Genomic DNA, 10,021 nt, shown 5'->3' on the forward strand with positions numbered 1-10,021 from the left:
GTCGTTTAGTCGCTGAGTCGTGTCCGACTCTGTGATCCCATGGACTATAACCTGCCCGGCTCCTCTCTCCATGGAATTCTCCAGGCAAGAATACTGGAGTGGGTTGCCACTTCCCCAGGGGATCTCTCTGAACCAGGGATCAAACCCACGCCTCCTGCCTTGGGGGGTGAATTCTTTACCACCAAACCGCCTAGGAAGCCCTCATGACATAGTACTCAAGCCATATTATGTGTTTGCACTAAATTCTATTTTTTCCCTTTTCAAATACCAAGAAGGAGTCCCCCAAGTGGACCTGGTAACCCCCTAAAGTATTACAAACTGCAGTTTCAAGGGGGAGGGTTCAGGGTAGCTGCTTCAGGGGAGGGTTCATATCGCTTTAGAAGCATGTGTACAGGGGCCTCTGAGAACTGGGACCCTGGCCTGTCCAGCCCACTGCCTGCTTTTCTACAACCTGCCACCTCCTTGTATTCGGTCCATGAACTACAGATGGTTTTTACATTTTCAAAGGGCTCCCAACAGTCACAGGAAGAATAAAGCTTCTTGTGTGGAAATTTGAATTTGAAATGTATGTGAAATTTGAATTTGAGCCAGCCAACAGCGTCCTCCTGGAGCCGGGCCACACTTGCGCACTCCCAGCCTGGCTGAGTTATTCTCACACCAGGGCACAGACCGATGGCCTGCGGACCAGAAAGACAGAACTTCTGGTCCTTCACAGAAAAGCTGTGCTGAGGGCCGCGGAGCTCTGACAGGTGCAGACTGGACCACCTGGTCAATCAGGCAAGTGGGGTGCCAGAGTTAGGAGATACGTACGTTTATGGTCTGTGCAGCACGCAGGCTCTTAGTTCCCCGGCCAGGGATCAAACCCGCCCCCTGCAGTGGGCGCGTGGAGCCCTAACCCGTGGACCGCCAGGGAAGCCCAGAGTTAGGGTACTTCCGTTTCACTTTCATTTGTAACAGAATGACCCGTAAGGGCACTTGAAGAGCGAGGTGATTTTTATTATGAGAACAGATTCCTTGGAGTTCCTCGGGTGCGGGGTAGGGAGGGTCCTCACTGTGGATTCCAAGGGCAGTGAGCTTGTCATCCATGGGCAGTTTAATTTTTAATGCTTTTCTCTCATTGGGGCATTTAATTTGTGGTGGAAGAAAAGGATGGTGTTAAAAACGATCCCTTTCGGAACTTATAATTACGAGCCTGCATTTTCTCCACATGAGGGAACACCAGGCTGATTAGACCAAATTTCTCTTAACATTCAAGCCATCGGAATGGCTGCAAACAAAGGTCTGCTGTGGCTGAGGCCGGGCGTGCAGAGGCCGGGCGTGCAGAGGCCGGGCGTACAGAGGCTGGGCATGCAGAGGCCGGGCATGCAGAGATGTGCAGAGGTTGGGTGTGCAGTGGTCAGGCGTGCAGAGGCTGGGAGTGCAGAGATGTGCAGAGGCCGGGCATGCAGAGGCCGGGCGTGCAGAGGCCGGGCATGCAGAGATGTGCAGAGGTCGGATGTGCAGTGGTCAGGCGTGCAGAGGCTGGGAGTGCAGAGATGTGCAGAGGCCGGATGTACAGAGGTCAGGCGTGCAGGGAAGGGAGAGCGTGGGCTGGGGGCGGCGTGGCTTCTGGGAGGCCCGCCCAGGAGAGGAGAGAAGGCTCCCACCAGCCCTGCTGCCTGTGGGCCTTGGTATAGTGTCATCTGGGGACACGGAGACGCCTGGGGGCCTCTGGGATGGACCAAGGAGGGGGAAGGAACAGTGGGAGGGGGAGGAATCTGACCGTGGCTGAGTTGTGGCGGGGTGCTGGCTGCGCCCCGGGCTCTGTCTGAGGGTGTGTCCGCGGGCACACTCAGCCTGTGCGCACCGTCAGAGGCGGCCCCATAAGGGGCCCTCTGGTGCTCCCCTCCCGCCCCAACCCCCAGCAGCTCCAGCACCACCCCCTCGTCCCTCCTGGCCTTGGCCTCGGCCTCGGGCCAGGCCAGGGCCACTTAGACGGCTCGCAGCCCCTCTTGGACCCCTAGCCCACCCCGCCCCACAGTGCCCATGGTACCCGGACCCAGGGAGGCTACCCTTCTGTCATTTGGAACCAAAACGGTGGCCAAGGGGATTCAGTGCTTCCTTGCAAAGTGGGCCAGAAACCCAGGCTCAAAGGACCTCGCCAGTCACGTCACACACACACACACACACACACACACACACACACACACACACACTCCCCATCCCTGCCGGCAGGGTCCAGAGCCAAGGGGCCAAGGCCCATCCACACCCCACAGATGGCAGGGCCAGAAGAAGGGCAGGGAGGACACAGCTCGAGGCTCCGGTGCCCAGTGCCCGGCTGGCAGCACGCGACTCCGAACTCGAGTCCCTGCACAGCACAGCCTCCCGGCACTGCGCAGGGCTGTGGGCCTGTGGGCGGCCAGGGCACGGGGCCCCCGGCCAGGCCTCGGGGACCATGGAGAAGGGGGCTTTGGGACGGGCAGCATGAAGTCACACACACACTCCAGCACACACCACACACGTGCACACACCAGGCACACACACGGGGAGGGAGCACCAGGCCTGGCTGCAACAATGGTCCACAGCAGCAGGGAAAGAGCAGCCCCTCTGAGGGGCTGGTTTCCGAGGCGCTGACCTTTGCCTCCGTCTCAGGCTCGTTTTTCCACCTTTAATAAGAAACCTCTATTACATTCCTCCGAGTCCCGGAAAACAGAACCCCCTGGGTCCTTCCGTCATATTCTCACATCAGGAGAAAACTTCCGAGTCTATGCCACGCAATTTTCTGTGTCCTGAGGACGATTACTGTGCTTTGCTGTTCTTGCGTGATCACTCCGTCGTGTCTGACTCTCGACACCCGCGTGGACTGTGGCCCGCCAGGCTCCTCTGTCCATGGGGTTCTCCAGGCAAGAACACTGGATGGAGTGGGTTGCCATTTCCTTCTCCAGGGGATCTTTCCGACCCAGGGATAGAACCCGTGTCTCCTGCATTGGCTGGTGGATTCTTTACCTCTGAGCCAGATTAGGAGTTTATGACTCTTTAAAAGATCATATAGTTAAACATCAGGAAAAAGGTTCAACTGAACACAGAAGATGAGGGTGACGGGACTTTTGTCGTCAATCACCAGAGCAGTCACATGCCTCCTTCCCGGGTGGGACGGGGCAGGGGGAGGCTGGACGCTGTCTCCTTCACCGACCTCTGACACGGGTGAGTCTCTGTCCTTCCCTCTCCTCCCCGGGGACTTTCCCCAGGACCCCAGCCAACCCTGACCATGACATGGGCAGGGGCTCCGAGTCTCGGCCCTGGATTTTCTCCTTCTCTTACAGTCTTGCCTTTTTGAGGGAGCTGCTGGGGGAAACCCTGTTCCTGGGCCGGGCTGACTAAGTTCTCCCTGCGTTCTCCAGGGTGACCGGTGGTGAAACCACCTTCCCACGAGGCAATCCTCCTGGGCACCCGGGGTGGCTCGTGGGGGTTTCCACGATCTCAGGCATTTCCCCTTTGAGTCGGCGCGGCCAAGAAGAGCCGTGTGAGAGTCCAGGCCAGAGACACACAGAGCGCTCAGCTGGCGGGAAGGACCGGACCCTGTCCTCAGGACCCTCCGTGGGAGGTTCAGCGGGAGACGCACGTTTGCCCGGAAACTGGTAAGGGAGGCCCTGAGCCCGCGTCTTCTCCTGCGTTCACATGAGGGTGGGTCAGGGGAGGGGAGAAGATTCCAGAGAGGCCGGGAGTCCCTCAGTCCTGCACCCCACCGCACCTGGCCTGTGCCTCATCACGTGAGTCCCCCGTGTGGCCAGACTCCTCGGTCACCCCAAGACCCTGAACCGCGGTCCTCTTGCCCTTGGAGCCGGGCGTCGGGCCGTCCCTCAGTAAGTGAGCGATGGGCCACTCGGCAGTGGAAGAAGGGAAACCCGTCTCAGTCTCTCAGTCAGGTAAGGTAAGGTGAAGTTGCTCAGCCGTGTCCGAGTTTTTGTGACCCCACGGACTGTAGCCCAGCAGGCTCCTCCGTCCATGGGATTTTCCAGGCAAGAGTACTGGAGTGGGGTGCCACTTCCTCCTCCAGAGGATCTTCCCGACCCAGGGATCGAACCCAGGCCTCCCGCATTGTAGGCAGACGCCTTACAGGCTGAGCCCCCCGGGAAGGCCTTGGGAGATGACCCCTTACGAGTGTCGGTGGGAGACGAGGAGCTGGGGGGACGGCCGCCCAGGTTTCCGTCCTCCGCACCGCCGCTGACCTCCCACCAGTCCGTCGAGCCATCAGTGGAAGGAGCCGCCCTGGGCCAAGCGGCCGAGGCCGCTGAGCGTCACAGCTCATCACCTTCGTTAGCACGTGTCCTCCCGCGGCAGGGAGCTGCGTCAGTTCCCAGGGAAGAGGGGCCCGAGGGAGAGCAGTGATCTGAGGGTCAGAGGTTACAGCTCTAGTTCTGCCCTTGAGAGCGTCTTAAGAGCGTCGCGTGTCTGGATGCCTCGGTGCCGCCTCGCTCCTTTCAAATGGGAAACGGGAAACCTGAGCCGGCAACGAGACAGGAGAACAGCGGCCCCTCTAGGCCGCGCCAGCATCCGCGCCCTTGTCTGCGGTGCCCATCCTCCCCTCTCCCTGCACAGCTGCCGCTCGCCAAAGAAAAGGAGCCTCCCTCCAAACCCGACGAGCATCTCTGCACCTTCACGCTGTGGAAATAAAAGAGGATGATCAGAGGCCCTGCTACCATCAGTTTTCCCATCTTCAGGCTGAAAATCAGAGTATCAGAGAAAAGAGATGAACTTACTGTGCCTTTGAACTTAAAAAAAAAAAATAAGAGGAAGCCCAGTTTCCCGCTCACTGATTCCTCGTGCCCTATTCTCGGCAACATGACCATCTTTCCTTCTCACTGTTTGTGCCACGGAAAGAAAGGGGGCCAGGGCCACGGCCAAGGGCAGGAAGAGCCCCAGCAAGGTTACGCCTGTGACGTGAATAATGGGGTGTGATCTGGGCCCTCACACCCCACGTCCCCATCACCACGCTCCCAGGCTGCAGGCTCAGGCTCCAGCTGCCCTGCCCACTGTCCCGTGCCTTCACGGAGGAAACAGAAGCATGTGGTTTCCTGCCTCCTCCACTGCACCCGTTTGCTATTTCTCAAGTCAAGGCCCAAGTTCAGTCCTGAGCAAACGTAACCGTCAAAGCTGACTGGGCTCTTGTTCATCCCTTCCACCTCTGTCTATGTGGAGGCGCCTCCCAAACACAGTGCTGAGTTTTCAAAAAGAAAAAGAGGAAGTCCAGGAGAGCAAATACATTCGTGGTTGTTTAGTTGCTAAGGTTTGATCCCTGGGTCAGGAAGATCCCCTGGAGGAGGGCATGGCAACCCACTCCAGTGTTCTTGCCTGGAGAATCCCATGGACAGAGGAGCCTGATGGGCTACAGTCCATGGGGTCACAAAGAGTCGGACGCAACTGAAGCAACTTGGCACGCAGCACAGTACCATGTGGTGTCCTAGAGACGGCTTAGGGACAAGGACAGACGGGCTAAGATGAAAGGAAATTCATGGGTTGACAGAGCAATGGGAGGTCCAGACAAGCAGGAGGGAAAAGCCAAGGGGCAGGAGGCCTAGGCGATCCTTTTTAAAATAATTCTATTGACGTGCGGTTGATTCTCAACGTTGTGTTAATTTCTGCTGTACAGCAGAGGGACTCGAGTTATACACACATATACTTTTTCATATCCTTTTCCATTCTGGTTTATCACAGAATATAGTTGAATATATAGTTCCCTGTGCTCTACAGAAGGACCTTGTTGTCCAAGCATCCTGTATATACTACTTTGCACGATAATTCTTTGTCTCTGAGTCTGGGGAGGGGGTGCGTAGCTGGGTGACATCAGGAATGTTTCCTAGTGACCGTGGATGAAAGAAATCAAAATCCACATGCTCCTCTGAGCGGCTCCCCTGTGCCTGCCCGTTCTCAGGAGTTGGACCAGAGGCTCCTGGCACGTTTGGAAGGAAATGGTGAGCAAGCCAACAGCTGACGGCGCTGGGCCCTAAAGCAGGGCACGAAATCCAGCTGACCCATGGCGGGGTCATGGGCCATGCCCCTGTCTTGGAGACGGCAGTGGCCGTCTCAGGAAGGGACACCTCCAAGCAGTGACCTTGGCAGCCTCTTACTTCCTCATCTGCTGCTGAAAATACAGCTGACCCTAAACTGAGCTGCCGCGCTCTGCCCTTGGTCAGCCTCTCCGTTTCACTGGGCAGATCTCAGCCAAGGGGAAGAGTGTTTATTTTAGGACCAAACCTGCTGGCCAGGACCCCATCCACGCAGGGTGTCTCTCCCCCAGTGTGGAGCTGGGTTGTGGCTGATGACTCCATCCTCTGCTGGGCAGTGAGGACTGCTGGCCTGGACTGCCGGGTGTTGGAATTGGGCCCATGATGTCAACAGAGGAGGACACACGGTTACACCCGCGCCCTTTGGAGCGTTTTTAGACTCATGACCTTGTAAGGCCTCAGTAAACCCTATAAATAAGGATATCAGGTGTCATGCCCATCTCTAAGACAAGAAACGACACCTTCAAAGGCCGGTTCATCGACACGGGGATACACCAGAGACCCAGGCTTCTAGATCACCCACTGTGGGCATCCCGGAGGCTCCTCTTTAAGCAGACACGCCAGCCTGGAGGAGAGTCACAGCAGCACGAAAACCAGACACGAGGCAGATCTGCACGAGATGCTAACACCTCGTGCGGGGCCCACACCACACTCCCCAGGTCTCAGAAGTCCAGCGGCATGCAAAGGCCAGGGGAGTATTTATCGTTGTTTTTGCCAAACAAACCCTCCCTTACCTTAAAAGCAAAGGTCGAAAGCACAGACTAACTCCCAGTGCAAACAACCGGCTGGAGAATGTGCCGCGGCCTCCGGAAAGCCTGTGCTAATGATCACCCAGACGACTTTCTTCGGTCAGGCAGGCGGGCAGCCCGGTGACAGCATGGGGACCAACCCCCTAACCAAGCAGCAAGGAGGAGGTGATGCCCACACATGGTGTGTGTGTCCCAGCTCCCCACGTCCGGCATCAGCCAGAGCTTAACTGCCTCAAAACCCGAATCCCATGCGTCCTGCTGTTTACCTCTCTCCAAGTATCAAGAAAGTGGAGCTGTTAGCCACTTAGTTGTGTCCAAGTCTTTGTGACCCCATGGCCTGTAGCCCGCCAGGCTCCTCTGTCCATGGATGCTCCAGGCAAGAATACTGGAGTGGGCTGCCACTCCCTTCTCCAGGGGAATCGTCCCGACCCAGGGATGGAACCCGGTCTTCTGCATTGCAGGCGGATTCTTTACTGTCTGAGCCTCCAGGGAATATCGAAGAGACACCCGAACATGTATCACAAGTAAAACTCCAGACTCGACCTTTCTGGTGGCCAGATTAAATGCTCCTTGAGGTGAGGGGCTGTGCTCCTATTCTAAGTTCCGCGTCCAGCTTTTGACCCAGAGGAAACTCTGAGTAACGGCGAATCACGGGAAAGAGAAGGCTGGTTGTGCGCCATGAACGCGTCCAGTCTGCTTATTCAACAGGGGCTGTGCAGAGGCACTCTGCTGGGGCAGGTGCCAGGATGAGTGAGCGGCCTGCCGGCCTCAGGGGCCCACCGTCTGATGGAGGAGGCACAGGGCTCTGAGGTCAGACCCCTGGGAGGGGGAGGAGGGAGGCGACCCTGGGGAGGACTCTGTAGAGGAAGAGGTGTCTGAAACCGCCCTGTGGGGGACAGGGAGGCGGGGCTGAAGGCAGGGCTCAGCTCACGCCCAGGAAGAGCGGCCTAGAGCCCCCGGGAGGGACTGCTTCATCACCACAGACGGCACCAGAAGGGGCCACGGGTCCGAGAGGAGGGGCTGCAGGGGGCAGGCAGGCGGGGGGGGGGGACTCTGCGGGTTCACAGGCGCTCGGGCCACGTCCTGGGCAGCCTCTGCTCTCTGTGCCCCAGCGCCTCAGAACCAGGCCTCCACCGCCTGCCTGCCTGCCTCCACGGCAGGTCCGCCCTCCCCCTGCCCCCAGCCCTTGTAGGTCTGTGATTTAATACGACCGGAAGACGGGGCGCGCCGAGGGAAAGTCTGATTCCTTCAGTGCAGCAGAGGCGGCAGACCAGACAGACGGCATCCAGAGCCACGGTCATCTCAGCGGAGGGAAGCACGGGCTCTGGGAAGGGCAGGCGGGAAGGCGCCAACTGAGGCCCGGCTGACTCGGAGACAGGGCTGGAAGGCCCACCTCCCGGAGGCCTCCCCAGCACCCGGCAGACACAGATGGTGTTGAGCCGGTGGGCAGGGGCTGGCCCTCGTCACCAAATGGCCTTCTCAGCCCCCACACAGAGATTTCCACTCGAACAAGGATCCTGAGTGCGAGTTTAAAACAAAACGGAAACCAAGGTAGATCTACAGACAGCCAATAGGCAGGTGTGTTTGATTCCACCCCTACGAGGCCCCCGGAGCCATCAAATTCACAGAGACAGAGAGCACACAGGTGGTCGCCAGAGGCTGGAGACAAGGGGGCAGGATGCTGTGCTTAGCGGGATAGACTTTCAATTTTGCAAGATGAAAAAGTTTTGGAAATGGACAGTACGACAATGCAAACGTTCGTAATGCTGCTGAATTATACACTTAAAAATAGTTAAAACGGTAAATTTTACATCATGTGTCTTTTACTACAACAGAAAATCAACAGAAAGTAGGCATAATTGCCTCTGGAGCCCTGACCTGCCTGTACCCCCCTGCCCCACACACCAGGGCCCTTATGTCCCCTTTCCCATCGCGGGACCAGATAAACTCGGTCACCACGACATGGAACGGACTCCGGAGGTGTTGTGTTCCATCCTCAGGGCAAGGATCCCATGTGGCTTAAAATAGACACTTCCATCCTGACGGTCAGACTTCAGGCACCTGCTCGGCAGCAGGGAGAGGTCACTTCAGGGCCTTCTCACCTCCTGAGGTCACCCCGGCATCTCCGTACGCACACCCATCCCCACGTTTCCACTTATTCCTGCGTCCACCGCCACCTACGCTCAGATGCTGCCCCAGTTCCCAAGGAGCGAGCTGAGGCCTTTGTGACGACGCCGGACGGAGGGGCAGACAGCCCCAGGAGGCGCGTCCACCACAGGCTTCCTGGGGGAGGAGGCGGGGAGCCTCGGGCCAGGTGTGGGCGGACACAGCGAGCAGCTCAGAGGGAGCTCAGGTAGACAGCTGAGCAGCGCGGCGGGCAGCTCAGAGGAGCTCAGGTGGACAGCTGAGCAGCGCGGGGTTGGGGGACCCTCCATCCCACGTCCCACATGTGCACAGTTCGCGGAAGGACGGGGGGCAGGAAGGCACGGGAAGGGGCAGGATCTCGGCTGCGGGCTCTGCCCTGCGTGCAGCTGGCCGCCCAGGTCTCCTGGCTGAGATGGGGCCACTGCCGCTCGGCCCCCTGACCTGGCACCGCAGGGACGCCCGCTTTACACCTCCCAGAGGACACGGGGGCCTGGGGCAGAGCCAGGGGATGGCTGGCCCCACGAGGCGGCGGCCACCTGCAGGCACAGCCCGAGGACAGGCTCAGACTCTTGGCCACAGGCCTGCTCTCGCCGGTGGCCGGGCGGCACAGCTCTCCCTGCCCTGGGCTGTCTGGCGTCCCCACGTGCACCGAGGTAGGTGCGATGCCCACCCCCCACCCCCCACCCTGGCCGCCCCGGCTCTCCCGGGGCCCCTCCCGGGGCCCCTCCCTGAGCCCTGCTGGAGGGGACACCCGTGCGCACACAGAAGGCTCTCTGTCCAGCCCCACACAAACTGCAAGAGGGGCTCGTTGGAAATGAGTGCCCGTGACCTGACTCAGAACCAACCTCCTTTCCTGCACTTGACCCCAGAGTGGAAAGAGGGCAGGGCGGGCCAATTCTGTCCACACGTCGTGTAGCTGACGGAGGGCTCACCGGAGGACCAGACTCCAGGCTCCCGGGCTGCGGATGGCGCTCCGTCCCCTTCCTTACAAGAGTGTGACAGTGCTCGGGACCTGAGCTGGCGAAGCCCTGCGGGGCGAGGTCACACCCGTCCCGGCCCTGCTCACGCCTGGGCCGAGGTCAC

The 10,021-nt window shown here is 59.0% G+C and overlaps 1 protein-coding gene across 2 annotated transcripts in view; it reads right to left on the bottom strand.

Annotated features, from left to right (window-relative positions):
• Positions 1–10,021, bottom strand: part of SLC22A23 (solute carrier family 22 member 23) — a 122,858-nt gene that overhangs the window by 42,816 nt on the left and 70,021 nt on the right. The window lies entirely within an intron of this gene.

The sequence above is a fragment of the Oryx dammah genome, unplaced genomic scaffold (genome assembly GCF_014754425.2).
Source record: "Oryx dammah isolate SB20612 unplaced genomic scaffold, SCBI_Odam_1.1 HiC_scaffold_11, whole genome shotgun sequence".
Classification (NCBI taxonomy): Eukaryota; Metazoa; Chordata; class Mammalia; order Artiodactyla; family Bovidae; genus Oryx; species Oryx dammah.